This window comes from Talpa occidentalis, unplaced genomic scaffold (assembly GCF_014898055.3).
Source record: "Talpa occidentalis isolate TD23 unplaced genomic scaffold, MPIMG_talOcc4v2.1 talOcc4.4, whole genome shotgun sequence".
NCBI classification, from domain to species: domain Eukaryota; kingdom Metazoa; phylum Chordata; class Mammalia; order Eulipotyphla; family Talpidae; genus Talpa; species Talpa occidentalis.
The window spans coordinates 124,532,922-124,553,562 of NW_023604295.1; the positions used below are offsets into that span (position 1 = coordinate 124,532,922).

Genomic DNA, 20,641 nt, shown 5'->3' on the forward strand with positions numbered 1-20,641 from the left:
TTGACAGTTTGAGGAAATTGAAATATACATGCAGAGAAGAGGACGAATGGTTACTGTAGTAATCCAGGTGAGAAGGTATTCTGTGGCGCAGATTTTTGTCATTTTGTTTTCCAGCTGTGTTCTGAAGGACTGGGACAGAACCTGGTACATAGCATACACTTAGCATATTTGTCAAAAGAATATTTTATGAATTTGAGTGTATGGATTGACTATTGGCTAAAGGCCAAAGCACAAGACCAGAATTCCTTCTTTGTATTTGACTGAGTCCCTTTATACATATTAAAGATGGTTCTTAGTCTACTCTAAAGGGACTATTGGCTTTAGGAATATGAAATGATATGAAGAAATATAACTTCGTCTGTATTACATTTACACGTGGGAGAGAAATTTACATTTATTTACACTCTACTTCCTTTAAGTCACCCCATTTTTCTGTAAGTCATAATTTTTCAAACAATGTCTCTTTCCCTAAAGGCATTTTTTTTTTTTTTTTTTTTGCCATGGAAACTTTTGCAAAAGGATTTTAAGAAAAGTGTTCACATCAGAAAGAGATTTATTATGAAATGTGTGACAATTATTCCATGTTTAGGATTAGAATTGCCATTAGAAAAGATAATAACATTTCTTACACGAGTCCTCCATGTCAGTCCCATTGGTACTAACTAGGTACCTTGAGGTTTGAGTCAGTTTTGATGAATTTTGTTGCTTCTGATGGAACATGATTAGTAATTTGACAATATTCATTTTTGCCAATGCTTTTGATTAATTTAAGCAATTCAGTTTTAAATTATGTAGTAAGTCCTCTTCTCTCACCATACATTCTGGTGGTGCAATTTAAGCTTCTCTTTTATACTTACATTTTATTTTGGAATTAGCATAATCTTTTAGTAATTCACATTCCTGCTTATGTTTTAATAACTGGATTCATAGGAGAAAATCTACTCAAATTGCCCAAAGAGCGTATATGTGAATATATTAGAATTTTTTATTAATTCTTGCATTCTTCCTGTTCCTTTGTTCAGCTTGTTTGTGTCTCTTTTCTTCTAGTAATTGAGAACCTCCTTTTTATAATATGCTTATAAATGATAACACTTTTCCAGATGGCATTATTAGGAAAGAATTCAAGAAATATTTCCCATTTTAAAAGGTGATAATACAGTTCTTTTCATAGAACCAGGAACTTTTCAAAATGTAATATTCAATATATCATCAATAATAAAATACTCTGGGTATGACTGACGAATATATTCAATTATGAGAATCATGTTAGTTACCTTATAAAAGCTTTTATTTGAAAAATGCTATTCATCATTCAGAATTATCAGCTTTTAGAAATTTCAATGCCATTTGTTTTCTGGAAGGAATAACTAGTACATGAAATGCATTTCAGAATAGAGCCTAATGCCCCATGAAGGCCTTGAGCATAAGTGACTCATTATGGGCTAAGTGACAATTAATTCATTTTCATCATTCACTGATTCATTTCAACTTTGGTTAGGCAAATTAACCACCTGAGGTGCACCTGTCTAAATGCCTGTGCTAGGTCTGCAGGAAAAAGAAAAAAATAGTAACCTGTTTCTATATCCTAAAGGGACAAGCAAAATGAACTGTACGTGGTAAATACTTGATAAACAGTTATTGAATACATGGATTTTTTTTCAAATTATCACTGCATTAGGTGAAGCATATATGTATTGCATTTTTTTTCAGATTTACTTTCTATTAAAAATCTGCTGGCATTGCAGCAACATTTGTTAATACATTGTTCTATTAGCATTTGCCATATATTTGGAGTTATCTTCAAGTATATCACCTGACTGTAAGAAATACCGATCCTTTAGCTATAGAGAAAACAATTTAAAATTCCGATGATCTTAGTGACTATGATCTTCTATGATTGGACCTAATAGTGCTGCATATTTGAATGGGCACAAAGAAACAGAGACCTTGAATTGTTTTGAAAGAGTACTACATTGTTAAAAGGCACCTGGACATAGTTTTTGTAGCCACTCCTTAGATACACGATGGGTCCTTATCCATGCAAAGTGCATGAGATTTATTACTAACCTCCCACAGATCCAAAATGATTGGACTGTGCAGGGGAATGAGAGTTTTTGGAGTTTTTCTGGCATTTAGGAGGTGGAGCCAGGATGAGGACCTCTGCATGGTTTGAACCTTCCCACAAGTGAGAAAGAAGTATTTGGGTTTTCTTATTTATTTGCCCAGATAGGCAGGCAGAACAAAAGTGGTAGGTTGAGACTTAAAAGATGTCTGTAATCGGTGTCTGTGAGTGGGGGAGAAAAGGAGTGAGAGTTCAATGGACTATGGTGGAGACTTATTGAGGTTTTGGTGGTGGACACAGTGTGAAAACAAAGGTGTGGAATTGTACCCTCAAAAAAATTCAGTGTTGTAAATCAATAACTTGTTGTTGATAAATAAACATCATTAAATAAAAAAAAAAGTTTCCAGAGTGGGAAAATAAAGTAATGCAAAACACACATACACACATACGTGCACTCACACACACCCATGCACACACACATAAGCAGGAGAGAAATTTTGCATGAATCATTGATGATAATGTGTCATGAACTGAGTTAACATAAATTAACTCATTATGCATTTATGATCCAGATAATAAAGGAAAAATGAGATGCCTGCAATCAAACATCAAAATGGAGTCAGTTTCTTCATTACAGAAACCATAATGGAAAACAGTCAGAATTTTATCAGGCAAATTACACATTGCTTTTTTTTTTTTACTGTTTGTAATGATATGATCTATTTCATGATCGGTGGGAATCATTCCCTTTCCATTCTGTAAAGCCTACAAGGTTGCGATGTGTTTTGGGTCACAACTTACCTTTTTAACCTTCTTTTCCACTCTTTCCTTTCTTGGAACCAGCCCTTAGCTACATGGAACCCAAGTTCAACTCCCCAGACTACAACTTCGCTCATGCCCTTCTGATCCTGGAAGCCTCTCACCCATTTCATGCGCAGGTAAGAGTCTTATCCCTTCTTCTAGTCAGTTTAAAAGGCTGAGCATTATTTCTGCTTCTATCTCTTGGTAAACATAGATATTTTGCTTTATTTCCTGTCCTTGGCTTTCACAGATCAATGCTTAATCTAGTCTTTTTTATCATAGCTGTAGGGAAAATGAACAGATGCTGTGAGGCAGTCTTCATCAGGTTGTGCACAAATTTCCATGGCTGTACTTAAGGGGATGGTATTTATTGGAGTCCAAGCTAAGACAGGTTGTAAAACAACAATTGAGCTCAATCACCATGTGAACGTATAGCAGTATCAGGTGGGTCAGTCTGAGTGAAGATCTGACAAGAAAAGACAAATCAGGAGTGGAATACTTGCAAAGCAGTTTTTGTGCCAGTGGCTAAGTCCTGCCTCAGGCAGTATAAACCAAAAACAGTTTGCAAGTGTTACGGTACCTGAGTTCAAATATGCACTTCCCAATTTAACGGTGTCAAAATACAATACTGAAATTTTCTAGCTAAACCAGATTTCAAAAGTAGTATTTTTTTGTGTGGGACCCTCGCCGGCAGCCAGGGAATGAACGGGCACTACAGAGGATGCGGGCAGCCTCATAGCCCAGCGCTCAACCGCTGCTCCACCAGGGGAGGCCCAGTAGTATTTTTTTTTTTTAAAAACTTCCTTGTGTTTCTATTTCTTTGTGTCTCTTTATTCTTAGATTCTTAGACTATAGAATTCCACAGTGGAAAGGATAAAGGGAAAAAGAGAAGGATCCTGTTTATAGGAGGCGATGACAATAGAACTAGGGCCCCTGATAAGTTGATTTCTAAGAAGCCTGGTGTAACTGCAGTGTCCTCTCTCAGACTCTGCACTAGTCTTGTGATCTGCTTTGATACCATGTATAATTCAGAGTCCAGCCCTCAAAAGGTCTTGTATCTTCTGATATTTCCCTCTTGGATGCTTCCCTGAAACTTGGATGTAGGAAGACACTCAGCCTTATTGGAGGGTGAGGGGCTAGATGGAGAAAAACCAAGGTAACCCCATCCAAGAGTCAGCACCAACTGTTAACGATTTGAGAGAAGTTGTCTTGGCCCTTTTATTTCAGCGGAACCACCAGTGCTGTGAGAGAGGCCGAGTCAAACTAGCAGAGGAGCTACCTAGCCAACCCAGATTCATCAGAAATTATACATCATATTGTTGGAGCCATTAGGTTTCGGGGTGATTTGTTACATGGCTAAAGATAACTGAGACACAGCCAGGTTGTGAGTTTTACTTTTATTCTACCTGGAAAGACTTATTTCTTTCCACTTTCCAAATCCTTAAGTTTTTTTTTTTTACAATAGTAACATTTCAGCATCTTTATTATATTTCTCTGGAGAGTCATTTGTTCGTTTATTCATTCATTCACTCAATATGGTGTTTCTTGAGTATCATGTGTGGATAGGAAGTAGAGGAATGAGACTTAGAGATACCTTGACACTAGACTCACACTTTTCTTTCTTTTTTATAATTAAATTTTTAATTTTTTTACATCATTGTTCATTTTTAAACAATATTTGCTTTCTCCCCGCCCCCCTCAGGTGTAGTCCTCATAGAGTTTCCTTCACCAGTGCAGCCGTGCACCATCTCCCTCCCTCTGATCCCTCTCCCTCCTCCTCCCCTGCAGGATGTCTCTGATTTGTAATTGTCTGTTTTTGCTTTGTTGTGTTTTGTACTGTTATTATTTTTTTACACTGATGTCTTATTTGGCTCCCCTATATTCCTGCTATAAGTGAAACACTCTGGTATTGTCCTTTTTCCTCCTGGCTTATTTTACTGAGCATAATTCCTTTTAGCTCCATCCATGTTGCTGTGAATGGCACATTTTATCTCTTTTCATTGCTGCATAATATTCCATTGTGTATATATACCACATCATCTTGATCCAGTCATCTATTTTTGGGCATTTGTGTTGTTTCCAGGTTTTGCCTATCGTAAATAGTGCTGCAATAAACATAGGGGCACAGGTGTTCTTTTGAATCAATGTTTTTGTGTCCTTTGGGTAGATCCCTAGGAGTGGAATTGCTGGGTCATATGGTAGCTCCATTTTTAGTAGACTGAGGAACCTCCAGACAGCTTTCCATAGTGGTTGGACCAGTTTTCACTCCCACCAGTAATGCAGGAGAGTTCCTTTTCACCACATCCTCGCCAACATTTGTTGTTGCTTTTTTTTTTGATGTGTGCCATTCTTACTGGTGTAAGGTGGTATCTCAATGTGGTTTTAATTTGCATTTCCCTGATTATCAGGGATATTGAACATTTTTTCATATCCCTGTTGGCTATTTGCCTTTCCTTTTTGGAGAAATGTCTTTTAAGTTCTTCTGTCCATTTCTTGACTGTATTGTTTATTTTGTTTTTGTTGAGTTGTGTGAGTTCTTTATATATCTTTGTGATCAGTCCCTTATCAGTTGAATGGAGTACAAAGATTTTTTCCCTCTCATTGGGGTATCTCTCTCTTTTGGTTAATGTCTCTTTTGCTGTACAGAAGCTTTCCATTTGATGTAATCCCAGGTATATATCTTTTCCTTGACTATCTTTGCTTTGCATGATGTAGACTCACACTTTTCAAATCAGTATGGGCTGAGAATTTAAAATGAAGTAAAGTAGAATAGATATCAACATCATATAGTGAGTGGTGTAAAAGTAGGCATGGCTTTAGTTATTTAATGTGTGTATTGAGTCACAATATAAATGTCTCTGTTGCTGTTGGCCCTTGTTTTAAAAAGTTTGGGTATACAAATAGCCAAAGCTCTACTGAAAAAAAAAGAAGGAAATGGAGGCATCACACTCCCAGACTTCAAACTATACTACAAAGCCATAATCATCAAAACTGCATGGTATTGGCACAAGAACAGACATACAGACCAATGGAATCGAATAGAAAATCCAGAAATAAACCCACAGATTTATGGTCAACTAATCTTTGACAAAGGAGCAAAGACTATGCATTGGAGCAAAGAAAGTTTGTTCAATAAATGGTGCTGGGAAAACTGGGTCGCTACATGCAAAAGAATGAAGCTTGACCATTACCTCACACCATACACAAAAATCAACTCAAAATGGATTAAAGAACTAGACATAAGACCTGAAACCATAAAATACATAGAAGGAAATATAGGCAAAACACTACGGGATTTGCACATCAAAGACATCTTTACAGACACATCACCCAAAGCAGTGATAGTGAAGGCAAAGATAAACAGCTGGGACTACATCAAATTAAAAAGCTTCTGCACAGCAAAAGAGACAATAACAAAACAAAGAGAAACCCCACCAACTGGGAGAACATTTTTGCACCCAACACTAATGATAAAGGACTGATCACAAAAATCTGCAAAGAGCTGATGAGACTCAACAACAACAAAGAAAATAATCCAGTCAAAAAATGGGCAGAAGAGCTAAAAAGAAACTTCTCTGAAGAGGAAATGCAAATGGCCAACAGACATATGAAAAAATGTTCAATATCACTTGTCATCAGGGAAATGCAAATCAAAACTACCATGAGATACCATCTCACACCAGTGAGAATGGCACATATTAAAAAAACTAGCAACAACAAATGTTGGCGAGGGTGTGGAGAAAAAGGAACTCTTCTGCACTGTTGGTGGGAGTGCAAACTGGTCCAACCACTATGGAGAGCTGTGTGGAGATTTCTGGACCTACTAAACATAGAGCTTCCATATGATCCAGCAATTCCACTCCTAGGTATTTACCCAAAGGACACAGAAACATCAATTCCAAAGAACACCTGCACCCCTATGTTTATAGCAGCACTGTTTACAATAGCTAAGCTTTAGAAACAACCCAAATGCCCAAAAATAGATGACTGGATCAAGAAGATGTGGTACATATATACCATGGAATATTACTCAGCATTCAAAAAAGATAAACACATGCAATTTGCAGCAACATGGATGGCGCTGGAAGGGATCATGCTCAGTGAAATAAGCCAGAAAGAAAAAGAAAAATACCGGATGGTCTCACTCATAGCAGGAATCTAGAATACTTAAATAAGGGACCAGGAAAATGAATATAAGAAAGTGAAAATCAAAATCAACAAAAAACTATGAACCAGAGACACTTTTGGGGGGCGGGGGGGCGGGAGGGGAAGGATTGGGGTCAGAATGGGGCGTTTGCAATTGTATGGGGGAATATAAAAATAAAATTTATTATTTAAAAAAAAAAAACCACTACTAAAAAAATAAAGAGAAAAGCAGACAAAAAAAAAGAAAGTTTGGGTATATATTCTATGTTGGCAAAACCTGAAGGGGTATCCAAATATTACCTCAATTAAATAAATTAGTTAAAAAAATCTTTTGTAAAAGGGCCAGGGGAAAAAAAAAACCAGTCACAGGATAAGATTTTGGAAAACATCATATCTATCCTGAAAACTTGGATTTTGACTGTATTTTGAGGGTCATTGAAGAGTTGTAGGAATGGTGAGGTGTGTTTAAGATAGGTTGTGCTGGTGACTATGGTGAAAATATTTGAAGGGGAAATAACAGAAGTAGGGAGAGAAGTTTGAAGTCTAGCCTGAAAGAGAAATATGAAGAGATGCCTTTGGTGAAGTATTTTAACCACCTCTCCCAGACCTCCCAGACATCAAATACACTGGAATGCGCACCCCTAAAATATGTTCTTGGGGTACATAATTAAAATGTTACATAAATAATATAATCACATCTAACAACAGTAAATATTCATATGTTCCTAAAGATGGTGATAGTTCTGTATGCTTTTACAAAGATTCATATTTTAGGAGTTTCCTTAATAAATGCACAGAAATCAATGAGTAAACTGAGAAAATTAATACAAATGCAAAAATAGATGTCATTTCCACAAGGGAAGACTTCAGAACATAAACAGCAGGCTATCTTTGCCTGTATTCACTGTAAAAACTTGTGTGTTATTTGAAGTAGAAAGCTGTTGACATTCAATTCAGTGGTATGTGTGTGTGTGTGTGTAAAGGAGGGAGAGAAGGAGAGAGAGAGAGAGAGAGAGAGAGAGAGAGAGAGGATTTGTATATTTTCTTTTTTAAGTGACATTACTCTTGGGCAATGACTTTCTTCATAAATTAGATATACAATAACAAAGCCTTATTGTTGAAATTGTTTTTATGCAAGTATAACAAACTATGCAATTCAAAAATGTCTTTATCCTTGAAACTGACCTTATCCTAGTCATGGATTGTTGGCATTAATATTCAGGCTTCCTAATTCTTTTTTGAAGGGCTGTCGCAGGAGAATTGCGTGTAGAATATATAATGATTTATTTTGTCTCCCAGCCCCTCATATCTGGAAACCAAAGAAAAGAGAAAGAATACAAGCTGATTCTTTCATAATTTGGAAGAAATGGAAGTAATTGCCTATGAATGAATTTTAAGCAATTTATAGTAGAAAATTAAAAATACTAACATAAATAAATGATTTTTAAAATGCTTTTACTATTCATACCATCATCCATATTTAAAACATCTGTATTTAAGTGCTTCAAGGTAACATATTTTAGCCTTGCACTGTTACCATAAAAATAGATTCACCCAGTTTTGGTACTGAACTGTTACAGTGCATTATGTCTCTGCAGTGAATTTTAGTAAGTTTATCTCAGGAAATTAATATTCACAAATCCAAATTTTTATGAAATAAAAGGAAAATGATGGCATAGGGATACAAGTCTAATAAAACAAAACAAAATAATAAGCTGCATTACCACATTTAAAAATTTGGAAAAAAATATCCAGGCAACTGTGTAACAAGGAAGAAAAAAAATTAATTCAAGTAGGTTGTTATTAGCTAAATTTAATTTCCCCCCAGTGTTTGTGTTTGTGGTTAAATTGTAAGTTGCAATACAGTATAATGTGGTATAACCCAGGTGTTACCGGACCTTTTAATTATTTCTAATTTTTAATAAATACAATGTAGCATTCACATTCTGTACCTGCTTTCTTGAGAATATGACAGTGTGTTTCTTTAGGGAGTGCAGACAGATTTGTTTTCATCTTTGCTAAACTGAAGGTATGCTTCTCAGAGTTCCTTTCCCTGCATAATTTCTTCACAGGTGGTTTCTAAGAGTCATTTTTAAAAATGGGATTTGGAAGATTTGGAAAGTGTAAGTTAGCAGGATCATAGTCTTCTTACACTTGGAAGGTGTGGTTCCTGTAGCTTATCTCCTGGTTCTAGCAATTGCAGGGGGTGGGGGCAGGGTAGAAGCTGGGCCATGATCGCATCTCTTTCTTCAGCTTAGCCTTCTTCTGGGCAAAATATATGTTTAACTCCATGGTGACAAGTGCTGACTTTTCCCAGGAGAGATCTGGTGGTGGAATGAGACTAGTGCAGATTCCCAACCTTCCCCATTGCTCCTCATCAGGTTCTCAGGTTCCAATTTGTTCTTCCTTTCTCCTTCTTCCATTGTACCCCTATCCTCCCTTCCTGACTGACTCACCTGTAGATTTCAGACTCCAACACCAGACGGATGGAAAGCCATACAAATCACCGTGCCACCAGCAATTGCGTAAGGTCAACCCTCAATTTTTTTTTCTCTCTCTCTCATTTCATTCTATAAGTCTATGTATCCTTCTAGTGGTTCTCTTTCTCTGATGAATTACTTAGTGACACAGCCAGAGATTGAGAAATAGATTTGCAGGGCCATAGGATTTATAGTATTAGTTTTCCTTTTAATAGATCAAAAGTTTGACCGCTTTTCTGTGAAATGATGGAAGTAGTTTTCCCCAGGGATCTGTAAATTGTGAATTGGTTTCATTTGTTCATACCTTAATGCCTCTGAACAGATAGTAGGGTATGTTTTTTTGCTGGGAGGGCACCTGTGGAGGAAAATGAGGAAGGGAAGTAGGAGTCAAATAAGTATAAATGATGGCTAGTTCTCTCTGCACAGCTGGCCTGGGTTAATGGGATCACTGCGAATCTATTTACATTTTAAATACTCCTTTTGTAATGCCAGAAATTAAAAAAAAAACATAATCTCAACAAGATAAAAGCTTAATTTTTGTTGTTGTTGTGACCATCACTGAAGGTTTGTTGTTCATGAACAAAAGCAATTTTCCTCAATGTGTGCATTCTTCCTCTTGGCAGATGTTGGACAGATGTTTTTACTATAGACACATGGGAACTTTCAAGAGAAATACCCTCCTAATTACTCAAAGCAGCCAAAAACTCTGTTTCATAACAGTGATGGAATTACAAAGATGTCTCACAGCTTATAACTCTCGTATTAAGTTGCCCTAATAGTCTGTTTTTCCTTTGATCAGATCTACATTCTTTTTTTTTTTTTTTAATAGAGGCATGTTTATTTATTTATTTATTTGTTTGTTTTGTTTGTTTGTTTGTTTTGTTTATACATGCACTGGGTACAGTCAGAAGCGCAGGAGGGTGAGAGAATTCACCAGAGCCAGAGCGGGGAGCAGAGCAGGCAGAAGGACCGAAGTACACTGCTGAGGGGAGCAGCGGGTGGCAGGAGAGGTCTGCGCGCCATGTGGGACCCTCCTCTGGTGGCCGGGGAGCAGCCGGGGATCGAACCGGCGCCGCAGAGGTCGCCGGCAGCTTCGCAACCCAGCGCTCAACCACTGCGCCACCGGGGAGGCCCCAGATCTACATTCTAAGAATAAGTTCTTTAGACTTTGGTCCTTATAGTGTTTGTCATTCTAGATTGAAATGGGTTCTGGAAGACACAGTCTTCTTTAGATTCCCTAGTTTTCCTCTCACATAAAGAGTTTCTATCAAGCAGTGTCTCTGAAGTTGTCAATAACAAGATATCATGTCAAAAACTGAAGGAATATTCCTCCTTGGAATTTTGTGTGCATGAAAAGATATGGTTGACCAAGGTCCTGAATGCCTCTGACCTTGTGCTGCTTGGGTTACAAGGCTGATCTTGCTCAGACCAAGCCTCACAAACAGAAATGTGGCCATGGCTGTTCCATAGAGTCCCAGAAGAAGAGGCCCCATATGCTTTTAACAGATCAGCATTCCCAGATGGAATTAGCTTTGGAACTAGAGAAAGAAAATCTTATGTGATTGATATTTTGTTTTCCCAGTAATAGATAAGTTTAGTCCTTAAGGCAAAGATTAATAGTTATCTCTTGAAAACTGAACTCTCTTCAACACAGAACACTGACTCTGTGGGTCTCAGGAATGCTGTTCTACAGGGAAATGTCAAAACTCAGAAATGTTAGGTGCTGGGGTACCTGCTGGCCATAAGATGTTGATGGAACTAGAACTAGGCCATACTCAGCACAAACCTCCTATAATTCTGTATGTGGCTTTGACCAGAAATCTCTGGGTTGGTCATTTACGTGGGCTAGAAATCAGGCAACTGGTTTGCTAGGTGACTGGCCTTGCAGGGTTCTGGAATATATAAACATAAGGTGAGCATCAGTGACCTAGATGAAATGCCATCTGTGCTGTCTGGGCTCCTGTCTGAGTCACTGCTGCTTGAGTTGAAAATGAGAAGAATGTGTTGCAGCCAAATATCTGAGAAAGGTGCAACTTTCTGGAACTCATTACAGGAGAAACTTTCAAGTCTTCCTCTAATGCCCTCTAAGTCTTCCTGTCATGCCTTTTGGATGACAAAAGAGAAATATATACAGCACCCAATTTTGTTATCACAGAGCAGAGAATGAACCGTAAAATATGACTAACCAGTAACTTGTCACAATCAGAAATATAATGCCAAGAAAATCATCAAGTCATGAAACTTTTCCAGCATGCCTGGCACTATGTCCCCAACAGGGATCAAACACATCACATTAATCCCTGGTAGGGTGATTTATGTGACATCATACCAGATGCGTGACATCCAAGAAAGAAATTTGAAATGTGACTCTCAATGAAATTAAAGTATGGTTGAAGAAAGCAAAAAATATATTGTAAAACATAGTTAGAAACCAAAGGTTTTTGCCAAGAAACTATAGAAGTGACAAATTTTTTTATTGTTGTTTTGTGTTTTTGTTTCTACTCAGTTCTCCACAGATAACATTAAACTACTACTTAAGTATTTACTAAATTCCACAATGAATTAAAATATATTTCTCCATAAGCGTTAAAAGCCAGAACCATAATTAAACTTACTTAAAAATCATAACGTATTATATATGTAATAATTATGAATTTCTCAAAGTCTGACAATCTTTACTTTGTAAATTAGCCAGAACTGTTGTTTTTGGATAAAGAAATATTTCTGTTACATATCAGTGACATATTTTTGCCTGTTTTCCACTTGTTTTTCTTGATATTGCTTCGTCTATGAATTTCAGTCATGAAAAGAACATAATGGAATCCAGTAGAGTAGGTTTGAATCTCAACTCTATCATTTATTGGCTTACTGGACTTGACCAATTCATCTGTACCAAGTATTCTAATTTCTTCGCCTTTGAAAGGGAAATATATAGAGATGTATCTATTTATATTGTTATAAAGATTAAACAAATGTAGAACTAACATATATACATATTATGTATCTATGACATTTGGCATGCTGTTGGTATGTTATGAAAGTTAGTTATTAGTTTCAAGGTTTAACTAGCATAAGAAGGGGGATAATAAAAATTAATAAGTTCATTTTCTGTTTGCAAATAGAGTTATCACAGAGAGAGGTGTTTTTGAAACTTGGATAAATACAGATTGGGTGTGAAGAGACTATCAATTTACTTCTCTTGAAACAATGACTTCTTTGGTGTTCTCAGGACATCATAATCTGTACCATTACAGTTAGGTATTCTTGAGAATTTTATCCCTGCACAGTAACATTCTGAGAACATGCAAAGTGTTTGTATGTGCTGACTTCTTGTGTGTGTGATGAGTGGAGGTCAACTGGGATGGCCCATGCAGCTCAGGTGACCAATTGTTCTTTTTCTGCTCCCTCCCAAATGATAGTAACTGAGCCTTTAGAATCAATGAATCTTCATCCTTTGTCCCATCCAAAATGCCAACCTCAGCCTCCCTGGTGGCGCAGAGGGTTAGGATGCAATCTATGAAGCTATCTGCAGCCTCTACAGCATGAATTCGATCCCCGGCCAGGGAGCTACCCACATGGCACAGCAGACCTCTCCTGACTTGCCCACTGCTCCCCTCAGCAGTGTATTTAAGTAGTTCTGCCTCCTCTGTTACCCACTCTGTCTCTGGTAAATCCTCTCACCCCCCACACCTTTGGCCTATACCCCAGTTCTTGTATGCATAAATAAATAAATCTTTAAAAAAGCAAAACAAAAGAGAACAAAAAAAACCAAAATGCCAACCTCATAGGTTATCTACTCCACCCATTCTCTACCCTACACTCCTCAATTGCACTGCATACCTTGCACAAACCACAAGATCACATGGAAAAAATGCTAACTAATTCCTGCAGGAAAGTAAAGCTCTGTTATAAGATTGCCAAAATACACAGCCTACTGTATGCCTTTAACTTGGCATACTGGTAGATGGCCCTCTTAAAATGTGGAGCTCAAGACTGAGCCCAAGATGCAGCACTTTTCTACTTTTCTATTAATTAGAATAATTAAAAACTGTCAGTCAAATATGGCTAACAATAGATTGAGGCTCAAGATATATAAGGAGCTAGACATTAAGCAAATATCTTCACTGGACATCTTCAGTGCTCAGACACAGGTCAGTTTGTTCCTGGTAAGTTGGAAGGAGTGACTGAAGATCACAAAATCATTTTGAAAATCATGGAAAACAGTGACAGAAGACCCAGTTTTTGAAACAATAAAGTTGTCAGTTTGTGAGCTCTTAGAAAGAAAACAAAGCTCCCTGGAGTAAGTATAAGCTTTCGGTGATCAAATCATGTCAGACTAACTATGTTTCCTTTGCTGGCACAAGTTTTGAACTGGATAGGTGACAGAAATGCTTTAGAAACAGTATGTTATTTTAAGAAAGACATTTTACAATTTTTCGATATGCTTTGGGCACTTCATTAATTTATTTCAGCTATACTTATATGCTAATTATTGTACTAACACTATATGAAGTAAAATGATATATTTTGGATAATGGCAAAGCTGTGTAGATTGAAAACTTAATAAAATCTGTATACCTAAAGGATGTTTTATTATACAAAGGACGGCTAATGATGGTATCCAAAAAGACTGTAAGAGTCCTGGCTCTCCTATGTTTTTATAAAGATTGTTAGCTACCCAGAATTGCTTCTTGAGTTTAAATGACACATTTGAAAACAGAATTATGGCTGAGAGAGCTCTTAATAAGATGAAATAATGGACCAAATCACCAAGAACATATTAATTGGATATGATACAATTCATGCACTTATTTTCGTAGATCATCTAGTGAAGAGCAGACTCTTCTCTAGAACATGCTTGCAATAAGATGTCTTAGCCATTTCACCAAAGGTCACTATGAAATAATAAGAGTGGCATCTCCATCAAAATGCTAGCAGATTTCTTGCTACCTGTCAAAGACTTATATTCAGAATGAGAGTACAGACAAATACATTATGCCATATTTATCAGACTATTTGTGCTGCACCTTGGGCTGAGTCTTGAGCTCCACATTTTAAGAGGGCCATCTACCAGTATGCCAAGTTAAAGGCAAACAGTAGGCTGTGTATTTTGGCAATCTTATAATAGAAAGTTAGATGACATAATTGAAGAATATCAGCATAGAAAAAGAAAAAAAACACCTTCAGGGAATTTATAATAATCTTCAAAGATTGAAGGACTACAATGTTGAAGAGAGATTAACTAAGCTTGTGGGTTTATGATCTTCAGAGCCTCAGAATACACATGGAGGCAAAGAGATCTTGGTTACCATGTAGGTAACCATGTAGGTGTAGGGATTTGAACTGAATAGAAAGTGGAAGCAGAAAGGAATTACCGGAAGGGTAATAATAAGAAGGGGGATAAACAGAAGAGCAGAGCCTGTGAGATTGGGTACATTTGGGTTCAAGTCCTGGCTTTGAACTGTGTGATCTTTAGACAGTTGCCTAACCACTTTAAGTTCAGTTTTATCACCTGTAAATTAGTACTAATAATAGTATCTAAATCAGAGGGTTGTATGAATTCAAAATTGTATAGTTCATGAACAAAATCATGAATGTTATATGATCAATTAATAATAACTTGTTTTTCTTCCTTTTTCTGTATGTAATGGAGAAAAGCTAAAATTAGTATTTTGAGGTTAAAAATTGAGTCAGTTTTTGGCTTGCTAAAATGAAGTCTTTGGCCTGTTGGAAATTTTCAGAAATATATCTTGAGTGATAATGAACTTTCCTGCACTGCAATATTCAGACAGACTTTGGGAGGACCATATATCATGTAAGATATTGTTCTAGAATGACTGTTATTTCCCAGATATTATAACTGTGACATTTCTTTAGCAACAAATATTTCTCACATATTCTTTGAGTTTTATTATTCACTGATTGAAATAAGCACATCCAAAACTCTTATGGAAAACATGAGTGACAACTACTACATTGAGTTCTTACTATGTTCTGGGAATTTTACAAGGACTCTACAATAAACTTTATTACCATAAATGTTTGGAAATAAACTGTCAGGCCGATGAGCAAACAGAGGCTTTATGACTTAAAAACATTGGATTAAAGTTACAGGAATTGTGGAGGGGTGTGTAAATTTTAAGATACCTAATTGTGAAAACAATTAATTGTCTTATAAAACCCTAATTAAAATCCTAATTGTTTTATAAACATTAAAATGTATTAACATTTTATATAACATATCAATGAAGAAATCAAAAGGATGGCAAAGTTGGTTAAATGGAAGTTATGAAGATCTGATGGATATTATATAGAGTCAGTAAAAGGAAAAGTTCTGCCGTAAAATTGCCAAACCATATATAAAATGGTTAACTATGAGGAAAATGGTTAACTATAATGGTTAACTATGAGGAAAAAAGAACACAAAATCTTTGGAGTTATCTGTTTTCCTGAAGAAAATCACTTTCATCAACATGGGAAGTTACTGTTAGGTTCACCAGGGAGCAATCTCTGCTACTAAAATTGACATGTAGAATATTTAATAGAAAATGATTTTGGGATCAACATCCAGAGAGGAGAAGAAATCAAGTTTGGGAAGGAGAAGTTGAGTTCTAATTCTGTCCCAAAGAGGGCTGAGTTGCTCTATTTTCTTGAGAGAGTTAAACCTTTATTTACCATTATATACCTGAGTTGGTCAGTCATGATTCTGTTGGGAGGAAGAATGATGTTGAGTAAGCCAGTTTTCTTCATAGAGACAATTCCCAAACAGGAGGGATAACTGAGGACTGTCCTCTGGTAGCATTCCCAGGACCCAGAGAATGGACTTTCATTTCTAAAGGAAGATATGGAGAATATCTCACAAAAGTCTACTACAAATACATAATCTGTATCTTATGAGGTTACTACACATTAAACTCAGAGGTGTTAATCAATGTTTGTATCATAACCAGTAGGAAATAATATGTTCAGCAAACTCAAGCTTCCCTAAGCCACAGAGACTCATAAAAAACTTACTAGGTAATCATTAGCATAAAAACTGAGGACATACAGCCATCTTTTGCTTCACTAAATTTTTTTCTTAATAATAGTTAAGGGGATGTAACTCCAAAGAACGTTCTCACCAATTAAGACAAAATCATGAAATACTTAGGAACTTAACATCTTTAAACAAGTCTATAATTCATAAAACACTAGCACAAATGAACTCAAGATGTATTATTGCTTTAAGCTATGCCATGTTTTGGTGAAATATGAATGTGGGACACTCTTCCCAGGGATATACAACCCACATATTGCAATTAAAAGCATTAGATCATTTTAAGACAGTTTCCATCCCACAGATTCTGTAGCGACCATCTTCCTCAAAGGAAAAGCAACCCATGGATGTTTGTTTTTAAAGTACATCAGATAGAATCTCTTCCCTAAAGTGTTTTTTTCTTCCCTCTTCACCTTCCTGAATTTCTTTTAATGGGAACAAAATCTTACATTTCATAAAAAAATGTGAATATCCATATTGAAAAGATTTTATGAGCAGCAACGTTATGTAGTGGACATCATCATTGCTCACTGTGATTTTTAGATAATTTCTTCTTGCAGGCATATTTTGAAATGAGATGTGTCTTGGGACTTGATTTGGACCAAGAAATGTGAGAGCAATTATCATTTCCAAGCAGAAACATTTACAAGCTGGTGCATGATTTTTTTTTTGACTCTTTCCCTATTGCAGTAATTGTAGAAGCATGCGTTGATGTGGAGGTGCCAATAGTTTGAAGTGGCTTGGAATGCAGAACCACCCCATCAAGGCTGGACACCCTGGAGAGGTGCCCACACCCTGCAGCAGACTTTATGGGACTGAGAAAGAAACTCAATTTCAAGTCATTGTGATTTTGACTTTATTGCCCTAGCATAACATCTTAACCCAATAATAGAAACAAAGACTTAAATTTATTTTATGTTAAGTTTTTACTGACTCAGGTCACCTCCTTTACTTTGGCAGGTTTTGACAGAAAGGAAGGGCAGAGAGAAGTCAGGGAAGCATTTATAAGGACATTCAGTCAAGGAAAAGGAGACCCAATAGGTAGGACAAGGATAGCTTTAAAAACTTTTTCTGTGACAGCTGTTTATTGATATAATGTATTAGAAGTATTTTTGTAGCATTAGATATATTTTCTTTCCTTTTGCTCTAAAGCTTTGACCTCAGAGAAACTGGAGCAAAGAAACTTTGAAAATCTAGCTGAAAACCTTGAAATGTTTGTAAAGACTTTCTGATAGTTCATACAATGGTATTTCTAAGATAAATATCATTGTTCAACTTATAACTATTGCAAATGGTTTATAATTCAGAGCCATTCAAAAATACAATGATCATTTAAATGCTTATTTGTGACCAGTTCCAGTATTGGTAGAGCACACTGAAAACCTGAGTTAAAATCAGTATGGTTTTAAAGATTTTGAACTTTATTTTAATTAGAGTTATGCAGGAGAACACAACAGCAATACAGAGCCATGATCCTATATTCCAGTCTCCTTTCCCACTCTCTAGTCTCTACTTCCAAGAGTCAAACACATTCAACTCTCTTAACAATTTTCTAAAATAATTTTTGCCTTCAAAATTGATTTTAACTGCTTATAATTCTCTTTCTCCAATTTAATTTTAGATATTATACATTGAATGAGTACTAAGAAAAACAAGGATTTGGATCCATAAAATTCTCACTGTCCCACTTACCATCCCTATATCCACACTGCCCTCCCCTACCTTTTAAATGTAATTTGGGTAGCATCAATATTCCTTGACAATACTATGGCTATAAATATTCATTTAAAAGTCCTGTATATTATAATGCATTTTTTTTGTGTGTATAAATTTGTTTTCTCTGTAGGTTTAAATAATCTATTTTTATTAGTTTCGTTTTCTATGTGCTTAGGTCTAATTCATGTTCAAGTCCCAAACAGAACTGTAAAACTACAAAACTCCTGGCAATACATTACACGTATTTATTAATTTCATTTTTTTTCTTGGCACATCCTCCTAGAGTCTTTTGTCCTCCTAAAATTATTAGAACTGTTTGTTCTCTGGGGTGCTGCCTACATGTCAAAACATAATCTCTCCTTAAAGTGAATCTGTGTGTGCCCTTTGCAGTTATGTACATGCTTGAATGAAAACTTCAAAGTTTCAACAAGGAAATACAAACTCTTAGCAAAGAAATAGATTATATACAGAAGAAAAAATAGAAATTTACAGTGGAAAGTATAAATGGTCAAATTAAAATGCTCAGTGAATGGACTGGAGACCAGAATGGCAGGGACAGAAAAAGAATCAGTGAATTAGAAGACAGAACAATAGAGATTAACCAATCTGAATAATAGAGGAGTTGACTAAAGGGAAAAAAAAAATCAAAGCCTGTTTCAGGGACGTGCAGGATAATTATGAAAGACCTATATGTCATTAGAATCTCAGGGGAGAGGAGAAAGAAGGTGTGTTGGGTTAGGGGGTAAAGAGGAGTACTGAAGAGGGACTTAAGAAATGATGGCTAATATCCTTTTAAATTTGACAAACATAAACCTACAAATTCAAGAATCTTAGTAATTTCAAAACAGAATAAATTAAAAGAAATCTAAGCCAAGAACAAGGGAATTAAATACATGAAAAGGAAACACAAAGCAAAAACAAAACACACAGAAAAATGACATCTTACTTTCAAGGGAAAAGTAATTCCAATGGCAGTGAACTTCTCATCAAATCTCATGAAAGTCAGAAGAAATTGGCACAATATTTTTCTATTACAAGAAAACAGCCATCAAACCAGAATTCCATGTTCACTTAAAAATAATCCTCAGCCTTGAAGGAACAATCAAACCATTAGATGAGCACAAACTATGAGAATCTCTCTTACCAGCTCACCCTAGCTAAATGAATGGTTAAATAGACACTTCTCCAAATAAGGCATACAGATGACCAACAGGCACATGAAAAATCCTCATCACTTATCAGGAAAATGCTATTAAATCCATAATGAAATGCCACCTCACAACTGTAAGAATGTTCCATATTAAAAAGAACAGAAAGAACTGGGGCATTGGAGAGAAGGAAACTTCATACACTGCTTAATGGGAAAGTAGGCTTGTTCAGTCTCTGGAAAAAAGTGGAGGTTTTTCAAAATATTAAAAATAATTGTACCATATCATCAAGGAATTTCACTAATGCAAAGTGATATATGCCCTCCTATATTTATTGTTAGCACTATTTATAATAGCCACATTATAAAAACGTAAGTGCCAACAACAGATAAGTGAATTAAGAAGATGTGGTATATACACACAATGGAATATTACTCAGGTATAAAAAATATGGCCTCTTGCTATATGTAGCAACATGAATGAAACTGGCAAAGATTGTGCTAAGCAAAGTAAGTCAGAAGGAGGAAGATAAATACAGGCTGATTTCACTCACATGGGGAATAATAAAAAGAATAAAACAAAGAAACAAAACTAAGCCAAAAAACCCTCTATAAATCTTGCAAAATTGAGGTTATCAGAGGAGGAGGCTGGAAGTGGAATCAAAGGAAGGAAAGGCCCAGTGGACTATGGTAGAAAATTATGGGTGCTTTTTTGGTGGGTGAGGTTTGGTAACATACATCTGAAAAGGTGGGTACCTATACCCCTAAATCATATACAGTGTTGTAAAGCAACATTATTCAATAAAAAGTGATAAAATTAAATATATAATAAAAACTAATAAAACTTTTAAAAAATTCAGTGACTGAAATTCTTAGCCAGAAATCAAATTGAAAACAGAAAATCACAACAAACAAAATCAGTGAGACAAAGAACTGGTCCTTTGAAAGATCAATAAAACTGACAAACCTCTAGGAAGGCTGACAAAGGAAAAAAAAAAGTAGAGAAAACAAATGACCAGTCACAGAATACCAGAACAAAAACTCTACAGTCATTAAAACATAGTAAAGAAATGTTATAAACAACTTTAAACATAAAAATCTGATGGCTTACAAAATGGACTGATTCCTTGCAAAATCCAAACTACCACCACTCACCCAATACAAAATAGATGAATAGCCTTATAGCTAGTAAGGAAATTGAATTTTATGTAACTTATATAGCAACAATACACACAATTGTGTGGTGTTCTTTG

General features: G+C 35.9%; 1 long non-coding RNA gene across 1 annotated transcript in view; it reads left to right on the plus strand.

The window, feature by feature from the left end:
- The window catches only part of LOC119257901 (uncharacterized), a 286,366-nt gene that overhangs the window by 156,609 nt on the left and 109,116 nt on the right, over window positions 1–20,641 (plus strand). Inside the window, exon 5 of the long non-coding RNA XR_008554000.1 lies at window positions 2,906–3,000. This is a non-coding gene — a long non-coding RNA (uncharacterized LOC119257901). The remainder of the gene's footprint in view (window positions 1–2,905; window positions 3,001–20,641) is intronic.